This window comes from Triticum dicoccoides, chromosome 2B (assembly GCF_002162155.2).
Source record: "Triticum dicoccoides isolate Atlit2015 ecotype Zavitan chromosome 2B, WEW_v2.0, whole genome shotgun sequence".
Taxonomy (NCBI): domain Eukaryota; kingdom Viridiplantae; phylum Streptophyta; class Magnoliopsida; order Poales; family Poaceae; genus Triticum; species Triticum dicoccoides.
In genome coordinates, this window is record NC_041383.1 from 230,874,191 (window position 1) to 230,893,148 (window position 18,958).

Sequence of the window (18,958 nt, forward strand, 5' to 3'; positions counted from 1 at the left end):
TTTTTCCTTCTGCCGTGGTTACTTTGATCCAATAGTAGTGTAGATCTTGTGCGGTAGTTACTCCGCATCCATTTTTAGTACTAGTAGATCTTCCCTTTTCTTTTGTAGAGTGCATGACCTTCTCTGTTCTGCTTAACGCCATTATAAGTCACAGTAATTTTTCTTTACTGAAGCGTGGTAGATCCAAATAAATTTCATCATTGTGTGGAACCTGTTTCTGTCAACACTTAGCAAATTTTCATCTTTGTCTCCTCCGCCAAAGGGCGGTTTAAACTTTTAGCAGTTGGTAATCTGCCACCTATCATTGGCCCTCGCTTTAAATCGCCATTTTGATCTGAATAGCAGTTTCCGGTTTATCTCACACATATGCCTTGATCTGATTTTCCGGTTTGACACCAATTAATACTCCTGAACCGTCTGTCGTAAACCGGCTTTCATTTTACCTTCACATTTTGATATTTCAAGATGACCAAACAATTCGCTACTTGCAACTGGGTTCCGTCCTGGATTACAAAAACGCAGATCAATGGATATGTAGTGACAGGCGCTTTAGCTTCAAAGAATGTCCTTCACTGGCGAGTTCCTGGCCCTGAGTGCCCTCCTGAGCCTCAGGATGGAGAAGTTGTCATTTTTATGCAGTACTTAGACCGGGGCTTCAGCCCTCCCTGTTCAAAAAAATTTCGGGATGTCCTTGTCAGCTTCCAACTCCATCCACAAGACATCATACCAAATTCCGTGTTAAACATATGCAACTTTCAAGTATTTTGTGAAGTTTACCTTCAAGAAGAACCATGTGTCGAGCTGTTCCGGGACTTCTTCCACTTAAACCGCCGAACCGAGTTTTCTGATGGCCCTAACACAGAACTTGGCGGGGTATCAATCCAAAAGAGGAAGGAGGTTGATTTCCCACATGCATCACACCATAGTCATCCCAAAGACTGGAACCAAACTTGGTTTTACTGTCAGAACACAACCCCTGCTGAAGAGAATACCTTGTCGGGTTAGCGCCCTCATCGGCTTAGCAATGGCCACCCGTTACCTAAACGATTGACTGCCAGAGAGAGGCAAACTTATGCCCCTCAACTGGCCAAGCTCCGGGCTCTCATGGCCAATGGATTAACGGGCGTTGTTCTTGCTTGCTGCTGGGTTAAATGGCACATCCTGCCCTTAAGTCGCCGCTCTGGATTAATGCATGAGTATACTGGCAACTCCAACGATCCTCAACGGTTTACTGAGATAGAGGTGACCGATGACGAAGTCACCGAATCAGTAAAGAAGATGTTGGACGAACCCATCGCCATATGCAGTCAAACCGGGCTGGCTCCTTTTTACGCCGCCAACAAACCGCCAGCAGTAAGTTTTTGACCTTGTACTTTCTTGATCCGCCTCCGCTTTAACATTTTGTTCTAATAATCCTTTGTTTTAATCTTTTCAGCCCAACAACAACTTTTGGAAGAAGAAAACTTCAGAGAAAACGGTCAGAGCTCCTCGTGCCAAGAGCAAAGCTGTCAAGAAATCAACCAAAAAGAAGACCGGCGAAGCTGCTGATCCGCCCGAAGATGCTGAAGAGTCGGATCAAGAGGTAGAACTTGACTCCCTTGTCTCCTTTTTCATTCATCTTATTAACAATGACTATCATCAGGATGATGCGGAGGTCAGCCGTGCGGACCATGTTGAGGTAATCTCTCTTTCCTCCGGTTCAGATCTTGTGCCGGTTCAAAGATTTCGCCATGCAGTTCGGAAAGTGAAATGCTCTCACTCTCTTGCTTATTTGGATCCAAAATTTTCTTTAAAGAAATAGCAACCTGAAGGGCGCCGCACAACCCGACACAGTGTCCAGCAGGTCACCTCTTCCGGTTTACCGGATACACCAACCGGAAGCGTCATCCAGAGGTTACTTGCTCTCCCGAAAAACATTATCCTTTCAAGGGTTTCTTCTGATACCCACTTAATCCGTCTGATCCGAATTACTAGGCGTCTTCTAACTCTTCTGGCGGTTCATCAACCACACAGCTGCCTCCCCTTAAGACCGTCACTGGGTAAGTATATTGCTTTTCAGTCTGCTTCTTCATGCATCGGTTTATCATACTAATCTTCATTTTGATGTTGCAGTGCCAAGGCTCGATTGAGCAAGAAAGCTAAGACCAGCGGTCCCTCTGACGAAATTGAACCGGAGAAGACCCCAGATAATGCTGGCGAAGATCCTGATAATGTCATGGATGAGTCCGCTCCACAAGATCCAACTGCTGATGCCAATCCGCCGGAGGCTGATCCGGAAACACTTCTTGAAGCATCAAGTCCACATGCCACGCCTCTAAGTCCAATTGCTGATCCACTGGGTTCAGCTGCTAATCCGCCAAGCCCTGCCGCCAATCCGCCAAGCCCTGCTATCAAACCGCCAAGCCCCGCCAAAGACAAGGTCAATCCAGGGAGCCCAGCCAAGGATGATGATGACGTTGTTGTCACTGGTACTGCTTATACTGCCCCAGGCAATCCAGTTGCTTTATCGAAGCACATTGCAAAGGACGAATTTGCAGCTATGAGCAAGGGGAAGGGGAAGACCGAGTTGTCAGACTACGTTAACCTTTCTGCTCAAGATCTTCATTCCGGATTCCTGAACCGGCTTTACACCAGCCGAGATTATGAGGCCGGTTTAGTGAATCTGATGAAAGAACGTTATGAGGTAATCTTCCAAACACCATCTTATTTCTGTACATTCACTGTATTGTAGCCCCCAAGGGCCGATTTATCTTTTAAAGGTAAACCGGGTCTTTAAAGATGAAGAACACTTTTGACTTCATAGCCCCCAAGGGTCGGTTTGTCCTTTGAAGACGAACCGGGACTTTTATATTCCATATTGTATCTTGTTGGCTTTCCTTGCGTATTTTTTGAATCAAACACACATTAGCCCCCAAGTGCCAAGATTAAAACTTGTATTGATCCTTGGGACTTTAAACAATCAGTATTAAAGAAGAAATCCGCATTAGCCCCCAAGTGCCAAGTGTATAACTTGTTATATGCTTGGGACTTTGAATAAACTACTGACATGCTCCTCATTTTTCTGTGGAAGGCTGATATAAATCACCAAGGCTCTCAAATCACCGATCTTCAAGAGAATCTCAAGACCCAACAAATAGAAACGTCCAAGGCAAAAGATGAACTGAAAACTGCTTTAGCAGCCATGGAGCAGCTCAAAGAAGGGTTCAAAATGGATCGTGCCAATTGGGAGATGGAGAAAAATGCCTTGCTGAAGCGAGCAGAAGACGCCGAGTCAGCTCTTAAACCGGTGGCGGAAGAGCTATCTGGATTAAAGCGCCAAGTGAACGCAATGACCTCTGCAGTGTTTGGTAAGTAGTTTTGACAAAACTTCTTGAATGACCATGTTGGTAATTTGCCGGTTTAACATGAAATTCTTAAACCGTTGTAGGTAGCCACATTGCTCATCTGGGCTCTGATATTCGGATGAAGCTGAAGGTAGCGTATACTCTGATTGAACAACTATATACCGGTGCCCAACGGGTTATCTGCGCAGCTTCATACAACAATCCGGCCCCCACTTTGATCAAGGATACTCTCGTGAAGTTATCCGTAACGCCGGCATAGATAGAAGAGATGAATCGATCTGCTACCAGGGTCGGCGCTTTGTTCGCACTTACCCGAGCCAAAGCATGGATAGCTGACCTTGATCCGGTGGATATTGCCAAGGGCTTCCCCAGTGAGCAAGAGAACGGGGCAGAGTTTGACAACGAAGCCCTCAAAGCGGGGACAAGGGAGATGCATCCTCTGGCGAGTCAACTGGCAGAAGAAGCTAACTTGACGGTTCACCGATCCTTCTACGATGCCAATAACAAACGGGTTGACACTGTCATATCGGAAGTGCAAAACCTTATTCCGCCAATCCATAAGCACACTTACGCCCCTGATGTTGATCCGACTGAACTTATAAGTGAAGAGGCTATCTTTCATGCTTTTACCCGGATTGACTGGACCACCACTGACTTCCAGCTACTGGATGAAGAAGAGGAGGCTGAACTGACGCCAGATGATCCATCAACATCACGTCAACATGGTGATGAATCCTGATCCGACAATCTGATTGATGTGTCATGAACTTTGATCTGTGGAAAGAACAAGTCCATATTTTGGGCCTTGAAGCGCCTTGTAATAGGCTAGGTAAAATACTTTGATCTGCTGCCATCGTGCGCTGTGATATACTTTGCTTGATCCGCCATGCCGATTTCAACGATGGCTTATATATCTTTATAATATTTATGCAATCCCTGTGTCTGTGATATGGAATCACTTAATAAGGGTGGAAGCCCAAATTTTGAGCTATTAATACCCTTACCCTATAATAATAAGATGAATAAGTCATGCCGGGTTACAAAGAACATCGGATGATCATACTGGCGACATATAGTCAAAGCCAGGCTGGGTTAACAAACAGCGGTTTGATGAGATGGTCTGACAACTTATAGCTGAAAGCCAAGCCGGGTTAACAAACACCGGGTTAACATTATGACTGAAAAGCCACACCGGGTCAATGAACACCGGTTTAAAACAAATTCATCAAAAAAGGTGAAAACTTAACAAGAAAAGCAAACAAGAAACCATGTAGTCAAGGCTTTTCAAGGGCGGCCAGGCCCAAATTTGAGGCTTTTCATGGGCTGCCAGGCCACTGAGTTAAACCGATTTGCAAAGCCTTTTAAGATGGGCCTCCAACTAACCAATCGTCGTTTTAACTTTGACAAGTTCAGGGTCTGTATAAGATTGACTTGTCAAACATTCGGCGGGTCATGCCAGGATTACCTGGATAGGAGTGGCTTACTTGATGAAGGCAGGTTAACCCGGGGTTTTAGGTGAATACACCAGGCTTCCAAGCCGTGGGTCGATACCCAATTACAAGGGTCCTTTTAAACTCTTTGTGGCTTTTGCACAAAAGAGCCCCCAAGTAATATTGTGAGCTGTGCTCAATGGGTGCCTATGTTTGAGTTGTGTACAACATCCAGTCTCTCTTTGGCCCCTTGGGTGTGAAGCTCCCAAGCTGTATTGTGGCATGATAGCCGGTTTAATGGACAAGGTGAGTCATTGCTTTGAGAGCAGAAGCCCCCTTGTAACCAAGAAATATTGGAAGAACGGCAGAGGCCCTGTTTGTAGCAAGGATGCCGGTTTATTATATTAATCATAATATCTACATTGTCATAATATGTACATAAGAAAAGCCTATGGCTCAGGTGTAGTAAGGCCGAAGGAGAGCGATGTCCATGGCCGCCGGGTCTCCTCCTCAGAACTGCGTGAGTCTTCTCAAACGTCAATGAGGTAGTATGATCCGTTGTGCAAATTTTTGCTGACCACAAAGGGTCCTTCCCAAGGTGGGGATATCTTGTGCATATCGGTTTGATCCTGGATGAGCCGGAGCACTAAGTTACCTTCTTGAAAGGTTCGTGTCTTAACTCGGCGGCTGTGGTAATGCCGCAGGTCTTGTTGATAAATCGCCGATCGAGCCAAAGCCATGTCCCATTTCTCATCTAACAGGTCCAATGCCTCTTGACGCGCTTGCTCACTGTCCGCTTCAACATAATTGGCAACCCGGGGTGAGTCATGACGAATATCACTTGGGAGGACAGCCTCAGCCCCGTAAACCATGAAGAAAGGTGTATAACCCATGGATCGGTTTGGGGTGGTGTTGATACTCCATAACACATATGGTAACTCTTCCACCTAACAACCCGGTGTCCGCTTCAAAGGAACCATAAGCCTGGGCTTAATACCCTTCAAGATCTCTTGATTCACCCTCTCAGCTTGACCATTGGACTGGGGATGAGCCACAGATGCTACATCAAGCTGGATGTGCTCTCGTTGGCAGAACTCCTCCATCTCACCTTTAGAAAGTTTTGTGCCATTATCTGTGATGATGCTGTGTGGAAACCCAAAACGGAAAATGATCTTTTTGAGAAATTGAACCGCCGTGGCTGCATCACACTTACTGACAGGCTCTGCTTCAACCCATTTAGTGAACTTGTCAACCGCCACCAACAGGTGGGTCTTCTTATCCTGGGAGCGCTTAAAAGGTCCCACCATATCAAGCCCCCAAGTGGCAAACGACCAAGTGATAGGAATCATCCGTAGCTCCTGAGCCGGAACATGAGCTCGACGTGAAAATTTCTGACAAGCGTCACACCGCTTTACCAGATCCTCCGCATCAGCATGAGCTGTCAACCAATAGAACCCATGACGAAAAGCTTTAGCCACCAGGGATTTGAACCGGCGTGGTGACCACAATCCCCTTCATGGATTTCACGTAGAATCTCTTGTCCTTCTTCAGGGGAAATACAACGTTGAAAAACACCTGAGTCACTGCAACGGTGTAACTCGCCATTGTGAATAATCATGGACTTGGACCGCCGGATTATCTGCCTGGCAAAAACCTCATCATCTGGTAACTCGTCCCGGTTTAGATACGCCAAATATGGAACCGTCCAATCCGGAGTAGTATGTAAAGCGACCACCAACTGGGCCTCCAGATCAGGAACAGCTAAATCCTCCTCTGTAGGCAACTTAACAGACGGGTTATGCAAGATATCTAAAAAGGTATTGGGTGGTACCGGTTTACGCTGAGACCCCAGCCGGCTTAAAGCATCTGCTGCCTCATTTTTGCGCCGGTCAATGTGCTCAACCGATAACCCTTAAAGTGACCTACCACAATATCCACCTCGCGTCTGTAAGCCACCATTAGTGGATCCTTAGAATCCCAAGTACCAGAAACTTGCTGAGCCACTAGATCAGAATCTCCAAAATAGCGAACCCGACTTAAGTTCATTTCCTTAGCCACCCGGAGACCATGGAGTAAGGCCTCGTACTCAGCTGCATTGTTAGTACAAGGAAACATTAAGCGAAGAACATAATAGATTTTATCACCTCGAGGGGAAGTAAGAACAACTCCAGCCCTCGAGCCCTCCAATTGCCTGGATCCATCAAAGTGAATGGTCCAGTATGTATTATCCGGTTTGTTCTCTGGTGCGTGTAACTCGGTCCAATCATTGATGAAGTCAACAAGTGACTGTGACTTGATTGATGTCCGAGGCATATACTTCAATCCGTGCGGGCCAAGCTCAATTTCCCACTTTGCAACCCGGCCAGTTGCCTCCCTGTTCTGAATTATATCGCCCAAAGGAGCTGAACTGACCACTGTAATGGGATGGCCTTGAAAGTACTGTTTGAGCTTCCGACTTGCCATAAAAACCCCATAAACCAGCTTCTGCCAATGCGGACACCATTGCTTTGACTCGATAAGTACTTCGCTGATGTAGTAAACCGGCCGTTGAACTGGGTATTCCTTACCAGCCTCTTTGCGCTCCACCACAATTGCCACGCTGACAGCACGGGCATTAGCAGCCACGTACAATAACGAGGGCTCTTTGTCAACCGGAGCAGCAAGAACCGGCGGTTCAACCAACTGCCGCTTTAAGTCCTCCAGCGCCGCGTCAGCTGCATCACTCCAGATGAAATCGTCTGTCTTTTTCAACATCTGATATAGAGGAATTGCTTTCTCTCCCAAACGGCTGATAAACCGGCTAAGGGCAGCAATTCGACCCGCCAGGCGCTGAACATCATTGATACACTTCGGTTTAGCCAAAGAATTAATCGCTTTGATTTTTTCCGGATTAGCCTCAATGCCTCTGTTGGACACCAGAAAGCCTAAGAGCTTGCCTGCCGGAACACCAAAAACACACTTGTCCAGATTAAGCATCATTTTGTAAACCCGGAGATTGTCAAATGTTTCCTTGAGGTCGTCTATCAAGGTTTCCTTCTTCTTGGATTTTACCACAATGTCATCCACATAGGCATGAACATTACGCCCAATCTGCGTGTGAAGACAATTTTGCACACAACACTGATAAGTAGCTTGGGCACTCTTGAGCCCAAAGGGCATAGAAACATAGCAGAAGGCTCCAAAGGGAGTGATGATGGATGTCTTCTCCTGGTCCTTAACTGCCATTTTAATCTGATGATAACCTAAATAAGCATACAAGAAACTCAGGCGCTCACAACCCGTCATCGCATCAATAATCTGATCAATACGCAAGAGAGCAAAAGGATCTGCCGGACAAGCCTTGTTCAAATCTGTGTAGTCCACACACATACGCCAAGTGCCGTTTTTCTTAAGTACGAGCACCGGATTATCCAACCACTCGGGGTGAAACACTTCAATGATAAACCCAGCAGCCAATAGCCGGGCTACCTCTTCACCAATGGCCTTGCGTCTTTCCTCCTTAAACCGCCGAAGAAACTGCTTGACCAGTTTAAACTTGGATCAATATTGAGAGTGTGCTCAGCGAGTTCCCTCGGTACACCTGGCATGTCAGAAGGCTTCCATGCAAAAATGTCCCGGTTCTCACGGATGAACTCGATGAGCGCGCTTTCCTATTTTTGATCCAGATTGGTGCTGATGCTAAACTGTTTGGATGAATCGCCAGGAACAAAGTCAACAAGTTTAGTCTCATTAGCCGGCTTGAACTTCAGGGCCGGGTCATGCTCAGTGGTGGGCTTCTTCAAAGGAGTCATGTCTGCCGGATCAACATTGTCCTTATAAAACTTCAGCTCCTCCGTAGCACAAACCGACTCAGCGTAAGCCGCATCACCTTCCTCACAATCCAAAGCGATCTTTCGACTTCCATGTACTGTGATAGTTCCCTTGTGACCCGGCATTTTGAGCTGTAAATAGATATAGCAGGGCCTTGCCATGAATTTTGCGTAAGCCGGCCGCCCAAACAGTGCATGATACGGGCTCTGGATTTTTACCACTTCAAAGGTCAACTTTTCAGACCTGGAATCATGCTCGTCTCCAAACACAACCTCCAAAGAAATCTTGCCAACAGGATATGCCGATTTACCTGGTACTACACCATGAAAAATAGTGTTGGACGGTTTAAGGCTTTTGTCTGTCAACCCCATACGACGAAAAGTCTCATAGTACAGGATGTTGATACTACTCCCTCCATCCATCAGGACTTTGGTAAACTTGTAACCTCCCACCTGAGGTGCTACTACCAAAGCCAGTTGACCCGGATTGTCAACCCGGGGCGGATGATCCTCTCTGCTCCACACAATGGGCTGCTCGGACCAGCATAAGTAACGTGGCACTGCCGGTTCAATAGCATTAACTGCCCTTTTGTGAAGCTTCTGATCTCGCTTACACATGCTAGTAGTGAACACATGATACTGCCCACCATTCAATTGCTTGGGGTGACTTTGATAACCTGATTGCTGTTGATTCCCTTGATTATTCTGTTGGCCATTACCACCTTGGTTATGCTGGTTGCCCTGATTATTCTGAAATCCAGAGCTTGAACCGCCGCCACCATGAAAACCTGGACCTGAACCGCCCGACGGACCCTGATCATACCGGAAAACATCGGAATTCTTGAACTCCTTCATGATATAACAATCTTTCCACAGATGCGTGGAAGGGCCCTCCTTGGTCCCATGCTTTGGGCAGGGCTGGTTCATCAAACGTTCCAGATTCATCCCTCCACCGCGCTGGGGCGGTTTACCTTTACGACGCTGCATATTGGTGTTAGCCACAAGATCTGAATTATCTGCCTTGCGCTTACCATTATTCCCATGGCCTCCTTGGTTGTGATGTTGTCCCTTTGCACCGCCGTTCTTCTTACCCTTCTCCGGCTTCTCCTCATCAGAATCGGGATCCTTGGTATTATCAGAATCGGCATACTTGACCAAGGCTGCCATAAGGGTTCCCATGTCATTGCAGTGGCGCTTGAGCCGTCCCAACTTCATCTTCAGTGACTTAAACTGGCAATTACGCTCCAGTGTTATGATTGCTTGACCATCGCTAATCCGGTCGGACGAATGCAAAACCTCTAAAACTCGGCGTACCCAATGAGTTGTTGACTCGTTCTCCCCTTGAACACAAGCATCCAGATCCACAATGGACATGGGCTGTTTGCATGTGTCTTTGAAATTGGCTATAAACCGGGTCTTCAACTGATCCCATGATTCGATGGAGTTAGCTGGTAAATTTTTCAACCAAGTACGGGCCGTCCCTCCCAACATCATCGTGAAGTACTTTGCACAAGCCGCTTCATCCACATCTAGCATCTCCATTGCCATCTCATAACTCTCGACCCATGCCTCAGGTGGCTGATCGGCCGTGTAGTTAGGCACTTTACGTGGACCCTTGAAATCCTTGGGCAGACGCACATTACGGAGAGCCGGAATAAGACACGGCACTCCCCAGAAACTGAAGGCAAGCCCGGTGCCTCGGTCTACTGACGCCGCTGGCTGAACCGGCGCGGGTTGATGACGACCCAAAGCGGCCTCCCTTCGTGCCCTGCCATGATCCACCACATCTTGAGCATTACGATGCCGCGCACTGCTAGACACTTTCGGTTCATCTATGTGCCTGCTATAGCTTGGGCTCGAACGAGGGGTTGAATGAATTCTATCCCGACTATAGGAGTAAGCCTGCTGCTGCACCACGGCGGTTTGAAGAAGGTCCCTAGCCCATTGATAAGTCTCCAAGGTATCTATAATTTTTGATTGCTCCATGCTATATTATCTACTATTTTGGGCAATATTGGGCTTTATTATCCACTTTTATATTATTTTTGGGACTAACCTATTAACCGGAGGCCCAGCCCAGGTTTGCTGTTTTATGCCTATTTCAGTGTTTCGAGGAAACGGAATATCAGACGGAGTCAAAACGGAACGAAATCAACTGGAGAAGTTATTTTTGGAAGGAAACCCACCTGATGGACTTGGACCCCATGTTAGAAGATACGGGAGGTGCTCACGAGGGTGGGGGCGCAACCCCCCGGGCGCGCCCCCCTGCCTCGTGGGGCCCCGGTAGCTCCACCGACGTACTCCTTTCACCCATATATACCTACGTACCCTAAAACTTCCAGAACAGAAGATAGATCGGGAGTTCCGCCACCGCAATCCTCTGTAGCCACCAAAAACCTCTCGGGAGTCCTTTCTGGCGCCCTGCCGGAGGGGGAACCCATCACCGGTGGCCATCTTCATCATCCCGGTGCTATCCATGACGAGGAGGGAGTAGTTCACCCTCGGGGCTGAGGGTATGTACAAGTAGCTATGTGTTTGATCTCTCTCTCTCATGTTCTCTCTCATGTTCCCTCTATGGCACGATCTTGATGTATCCCGAGCTTTGCTATTGTAGTTGGATCTTATGATGTTTCTCCCCCTCTACTCTCTTGTGATGAATTGAGTTTCCCCTTTGAAGTTATCTTATCGGATTGAGTCTTTTATGAGAACACTTGATTTATGTCTTGCCGTGATTATTTGTGGTGACAATGGGATATCATGTGCCCCTTGATGTATGTTTTGGTGATCAACTTGCGGGGTTTCGTGACATTGGGAGCCTATGCATAGGGGTTGGCACACGTTCTTGACTCTCCGATAGAAACTTTGGGGCACTCTTTGAAGTACTTTTATGTTGGTTGGATGAATCTGAGATTGTGTGATGCATATCATATAATCATGCCCACGGATACTTGAGGTGACAATGGAGTATCTAGGTGACATTAGGGTTTTGGTTGATTTGTGTCTTAAGGTGTTATTCTAGTACAAACTCTTTTATAGATCGATCCGAAAGAATAGCTTTGACGTGGTTTCGTACCCTACCATAATCTCTATGTTTGTTCTCCTCTATTAGTGGCTTGGCTTCAGTGTGACTCTTTGTTGCATGTTGAGGGCTTGTTATATGATATATCTATGTTATGATTGTTGAGAGAACTTGCACTAGTGAAAGTATGAATCCTAGGCCTTGTTTCCTATCATTGCAATACCGTTTACGCTCACTTTTACCACTTGTTACCTTGCTGTTTTTATTATTTCAGATTACAAAAACCTATATCTACCATCCATATTGCACTTGTATCACCATCTCTTCGCCGAACTAGTGCACCTATACAATTTACCATTGTATTGGGTGTGTTGGGGACACAAGAGACTTTCTGTTATTTGGTTGCAGGGTTGTTTGAGAGAGACCATCTTCATCCTACGCCTCCCACGGGTTGATAAACCTTAGGTCATCCACTTGAGGGAAATTTGCTACTGTCCTACAAACCTGTGCACTTGCAGGCCCAACAACGTCTACAAGAAGAAGGTTGTGTAGTAGACATCAAGCTCTTTTCTTGTGCCGTTGCCGGGGAGGTGAGTTCTTGAAGGTATATCTTTAGATCTTGCAATCGAATCTTTTTGTTTCTTGTTTTAGCACTAGTTTAATTTATAAAAGAAAACTACAAAAAAATGGAATTGAGTTTGTCTCATACGCTTCATCTTTTTAATATCTTTCGTGAGTATGATGGGAAGGAAAATTTTGCTCAAGTACTAGAAGAAGAATTACATAGAATGCTTGGCATAAAATATGTGAATGATTTGCATGATTGCAATGTTGTTAGTATGAATTCCTTGAATATCCATGATGCTAATGATATGCAAAGCCACAAGCTTGGGGAAGCTATGTTTGATGAAGATGATATTTTTTGTCCCCCAAGCTTTGATGAGCAAATTTACTATGATGAAAGCATGCCTCCTATCTATGATGATTATTGTGATGACACGTATGCTATAAAGAATAATGATAACCATGAAACTTGTCATCTTGATCCTAATTTTAAATCATATGATAGTTACTTTGTTGAGTTTGCTCCCACTACTATTCATGAGAAGAATTTTACTTATGAGGGGAGTAGTAAATTTTCTATGCTAGTAGATCATGAAAAGAATGCTTTAGGTGCTGGTTACATTGTTGAATTCATTCATGATGCTACTGAAAATTATTATGAGGGAGGAACATATGCTTATAAGAATTGCAATAATATCAAGTTTCCTCTCTATGTGCTTCAAGTTTTGAAGCTATGCTTGTTTTACCTTCCTATGCTAGTTGATTATCGTTCCCATAAGTTGTTTGCTCACAAAATCCCTATGCATAGGAAGTGGGTTAGACTTAAAAGTGCTAGTCATATGCTTCATGATGCTCCCGTTATGTTTCAATTCTTATCTTTTATGTGAGCATCATTATCATCATCATGCCTAGCTAGAAAGGCATTAAAGAAAAGCGCTTGTTGGGAGACAACCCAATACTTATCCTTACTGTTTTTGTGTGTTCACATGATTATGCTACTGTAGTGATCATGTTTTATAGCTTTTGTTTCAATAAAGTGCCAAGTAAGACCTTTAGGATGGCTTACGGTGATAGTTGTGTTGATCCTACTAAAAATCAGAAACTTTTGCATCCAGTAAATTAGTTTTTTTAATCCACAGAAACGTGATTATGATCTGATTATTTTTGCTCTGGATTGGTACACGAATTGCTTAGTACTTCCTAATTTGGTAGGAATTTCGGAGTTCCAGAAGTATACGTTTGATACAGATTACTACAGACTGTTCTGTTTTTGACAGATTCTGTTTTCTATGTGTTGTTTGCTTATTTTGATGAATCTATGAGTAGTATCGGAGTGTATGAACCATAGATAAGTTGAAGTACAGTAGATATTACACCAATATGAATTTAGAATGAGTTCATTACAGTACCTTGAAGTGGTGTTTTGTTTTCTTTCGCTAACGGAGCTTACGAGTTTTCTGTTGAGTTTTGTGTTGTGGAGTTTTCAAGTTTTGGGTAAAGATTTGATGGAGTATGGAATAAGGAGTGGCAAGAGCCTAAGCTTGGGGATGCCTAAGGCACCCCAAGGTAATATTCAAGGAAAAACCAAGAGCCTAAGATTGGGGATGCCCCGGAAGGCATCCCCTCTTTCGTCTTTGTTCATCGCTAACTTTACTTGGAGCTATATTTTTATTCACCACATGATATGTGTTTTGCTTGGAGCGTCATGTCATTTTCTTTAGCTTTGCTTGCTGTTTGAATAAAGTATAAAGATCTGAAATTATTAAATGAGAGAGAGTCTTCGCATAGTTGCATAATTATTTAGCTACTCATTGATCTTCACTTATATCTTTCAGAGTAGTTTGTTGTTGCTCTAGTGCTTCACTTATATCTTTTAGAGCATGGTGGTAGTTTTATTTTGGAGAAATAGTTGAACTCTCATGCTTCACTTAGATTATTTTGAGAGTCGTTAATAGCATGGTAATTTTCTTAATGTTAATATACTTGGTATTCAAGATATGTGAAACTTTCTTTTGAGTGAATTGAATACTAAGATAAGTTTGATGCTTGATAATTGTTTTGAGATATGGAGGTGATAATATCAAAGTCGTGCTAGTTGAGTAATTGTGAATTTGAGAAATGCTTGTGTTGAAGTTTGCAAGTCCCGTAGCATGCACGTATGGTTAAAGTTGTGTAACAAATTTGAAACATGAAGTGTACCTGGCTTGTGCATCCTTATGAGTGGCGGTCGGGGACGAGCGATGGTCTTTTCCTACCAATCTATCCCCCTAGGAGCATGCACGTAGTACTTGATTTCTGATGGCTTCTAAATTTTTGCAATAAGTATATGAGTTCTTTTGACTAATGTTGAGTCCATGGATTATACGCACTCTCACCTTTCCACCTTTGCTAGCCTCTTCGGTACCGTGCATTGCCCTTTCTCACCTTGAGAGTTGGTGCAAACTTCGCCGGTGCATCCAAACCCTGTGATAAGATACACTCTATCACACATAAACCTCCTTATATCTTCCTCAAAACAGCCACCATACCTACCTATCATGGCGTTTCCATAGCCATTCCAAGATATATTGCCATGCAACTTCCATCATCATCATCATGACATACATTACTTTTGTCATATTGCCATTGCATGATCATGTAGTTGACATCGTATTTGTGGCAAAGCCACCATGCATTATTTTCATACATGTCACTCTTGATTCATTGCACCATCCCGGTACACCGCTGGAGGCATTCATATAGAGTCATATCTTGTTCTAAGTTTCGAGTTGTAATCCTTATGTTGTAATCAATAGAAGTGTGATGATCATCATTTAATAGAGCATTGTCCCCCCCCCCAAAAAAAGAGAAAGTCCAAAGAAAAAAGAAGAAGGCCCCAAAAAAGAAAATAAAAAAAATAAAATAAAAAGGGGCAATGCTACTATCCTTTTCTACACTTGTGCTTCAAAGTAGCACCTTGTTCTTCATGTAGTGAGTCTCATATATTGTGCTTCAAAGTAGCACCATGTTTTTCATATAGTGAGTCTCATAAGTTGTCTTTTTATACTAGTGGGAATTTTTCATTATAGAACTTTGCTTGTATATTCCTACGATGGGGTTCCTCAAATGCCCTAGGTCTTCATGAGCAAGCAAGTTGGATGCACACCCACTAGTTTTCTTTTGTTGAGCATATATAGCTCTAGTGCATCCGTTGCATGGCAATCCCTACTCCTCATGTTGACATCAATTGATGGGCATCTCCATAGCCCGTTGATTATCCTCGTCAATGTGAGACTTTCTCCTTTTTTGTCTTCTCCACACAATCCCCATCATCATATTCTATTCCACCCATAGTGCTATATCCATGGCTCACGCTCATGTATTGCGTGAAGATTGAAAAAGTTTGAGATTATTTAAGTATGAAACAATTGCTTGGCTTGTCATCAGGGGTATAGAAGTTGGGAACATCTTTGTGTGACGAAAATGAAGCATAGCCTAACTATATGATTTTGTAGGGATGAACTTTCTTCTGCCATGTTATTTTGAGAAGACATGATTGCTTTATTAGTATGCTCGAAGTATTATTATTTTTATGTCAATATGAACTTTTGTCTTGAATCTTTCGGATTTGAATATTCATATCACAAGTAAGAAGAATTACATTGGAATTATGCCAAGTAGCACTCCGCATCAAAAATTCCTTTTTATCATTTACCTCCTCGAGGACGAGCAGGAATTAAGCTTGGGGATGCTTGATACGTCTCCAACGTATCTATAATTTTTGATTGCTCCATGCTATATTATCTACTGTTTTGGGCAATATTGGGCTTTATTATCCACTTTTATATTATTTTTGGGACTAACCTATTAACGGAGGCCCAGCCCAGATTTGTTGTTTTATGCCTATTTCAGTGTTTCGAGGAAACGGAATATAAGACGGAGTCAAAACGGAACGAAATCAACTGGAGAAGTTATTTTTGGAAGGAAACCCACCTGATGGACTTGGACCCCACGTTAGAAGATACGGGAGGTGCTCACGAGGGTGGGGGCGCACCCCCCCGGGCGCGCCCCCCTGCCTCGTGGGGCCCCGGTAGCTCCACCGACGTACTCCTTTCACCCATATATACCTACGCACCCTAAAACTTCCAGAACAGAAGATAGATCGGGAGTTCCGCCACCGCAAGCCTCTGTAGCCACCAAAAACCTCTCGGGAGCCCTTTCCAGCGCCCTGCCGGAGGGGGAACCCATCACCGGTGGCCATCTTCATCATCCCGGTGCTATCCATGACGAGGAGGGGGTAGTTCACCCTCGGGGCTGAGGGTATGTACAAGTAGCTATGTGTTTGATCTCTCTCTCTCATGTTCTCTCTCGTGTTCCCTCTATGGCACGATCTTGATGTATCCCGAGCTTTGCTATTGTAGTTGGATCTTATGATGTTTCTCCCCCTCTACTCTCTTGTGATGAATTGAGTTTCCCCTTTGAAGTTATCTTATCGGATTGTGTCTTTTATGAGAACACTTGATGTATGTCTTGCCGTGATTATCTATGGTGACAATGGGATATCATGTGCCACTTGATGTATATTTTGGTGATCAACTTGCGGGTTTCGTGACATTGGAAACCTATGCATAGGGGTTGGCACACGTTCTTGACTCTCCGATAGAAACTTTGGGGTACTCTTTGATGTACTTTTATGTTGGTTGGATGAATCTGAGATTGTGTGATGCATATCGTATAATCATGCCCACGGATACTTGAGGTGACAATGGAGTATCTAGGTGACATTAGGGTTTTGGTTGCTTTGTGTCTTAAGGTGTTATTCTAGTACGGACTCTTTTATAGATTGATCCGAAAGAATAGCTTTGAGGTGGTTTCATACCCTACCACAATCTCTACGTTTGTTCACCGCTATTAGTGGCTTCGGAGTGACTCTTTGTTGCATGTTGAGGGCTTGTTATATGATCTATATATGTTATTATTGTTGAGAGAACTTGCACTAGTGAAAGTATGAACCCTAGGCCTTGTTTCCTATCATTGCAATACCATTTACGCTGACTTTTACACTTGTTACCTTGCTGTTTTTTTATTTCAGATTACAAAAACCTATATCTACCATCCATATTGCACTTGTATCACCATCTCTTCGCCGAACTAGTGCACCTATACAATTTACCATTGTATTGGGTGTGTTGGGGACACAAGAGACTTTCTGTTATTTGGTTGCAGGGTTGTTTGAGAGAGACCATCTTCATCCTACGCCTCCCACGGATTGATAAACCTTAGGTCATCCACTTGAGGGAAATTTGCTACTGTCCTACAAATTTGTGCACTTGCAGGCCCAACAACGTCTACAAGAAGAAGGTTGTGTAGTAGACATCACCCGTCACGTTTCAACCGCCGCTATTGAATCGCCCTCCATCGGAATGGCTGCCAGGCGAGATGCTGCGGCAATCATGTTATCCAAAGGGCTCAAGAAGTGACCCGGCGGCGTAGTTACGTATTGCGGCGGGTTATCCGGTCATCGAGGTGGTTCAATCGTCCGTGGTTGATCCGGTGCTGCCCTAGGCGCATCGATCCAGTTTGCAGCTGCCGGATTACTCGGCCCAACACCTGGCATTTGAAAAAAGTTCAGTCCTTCGTAGACCGACGGCAGACGAGACCGGTACTTCCTTCGCATTACGTCTTCCGATGCGGTCCGATCCAGCATGAGCCGATAATTCTGCGCCTTTATCTGTTGTGACTGGGCATCTAAAGCGGATTGTTCTTTAGCCATCCTAGCATCCTCAATTGCCAGGTCCTCCTTAGCCTGCATTATCTGGTCCTTCAGCTTTGCAATGTCCGCATTGTGCTGATCCTGCGTCTCCGGGGTAACCACCGTGGTCAACAAGGTCGCCCAGGCATCCATCAAACCGGAGAGGACTTGAGCCGGTCGGTGCGCCGGGGCTCCTGTCGCGGCTGCTGATCCGGTATTCATTGCCGCTATAGATGAAGACTGCAAAGTGGGCTGTGTTCAAACCATGGCGGTTCAAGGAGGTCCGGAATACTGTTGCCATCGGAATATCCCTCGAACACGCCATCATGAATCTAGTATAGGGACTCGGTCTCGCCAGTGGACGACTCACCGTCGGAATAAGCAACCGTCTCGCCTTCAGACACCGGTTAAGATCCGATCCCATGGACACATCCTACGAACGCACACTTCACGGCGGGCTTAACCCGGGCTGGATTCGCACGCTGAGCCATCTCGACGAGGTCGGTGCAGATCTCCGGCTCAGGGCCCAGTTCGCTGATGTTGCCGATGAAGACATGAATTCCGCCAAAGGGGACCCGGTACCCGTACTCGATTGAGCCGGCCTCGGGGCCCCATCCTTCATCGTCAATGTAGAGCTTGCCGCGACGACTCTTGGTCATCCGGCCAACCACGTACCCCTTGAGTCCTTCAAAGCTGCCCTTCAAGAACTCAGAACCATCATGTGATAGCCCCACGGTGGGCGCCAACTGTCGTGGAATTAACACGTCAGATGTCCTCATGAAAGGACTTAGTCGTGGAGCCATCGCAACGGGTTAGCTTGAAGGGGTTAAACCAGACAAGGGACACGGGAGTTATACTAGTTCGGACCCTTCAGTGAAGGTAAAAGCCTACGTCTAGTTGTGATGGGATTGATTGGGTTTCGATGACCAGGGAGCAAATACGCTTGCCTGAGTCTCGAGTTGTTGTTTCTTGTCCCTGAACCGCCACTGGGTCGTCCCTTTATATACATAGGTTGACGCCCGGCCGGTCTACAGAGTCCCGAGGCCGACTCATACAAGTGT

At 45.1% G+C, this 18,958-nt stretch overlaps 1 pseudogene; it reads left to right on the forward strand.

Annotated features, from left to right (window-relative positions):
• Window positions 1-3,612: 3,612 nt before the first annotated feature.
• Window positions 3,613-18,958, forward strand: part of LOC119360814 — an 81,394-nt pseudogene continuing 66,048 nt past the window's right edge.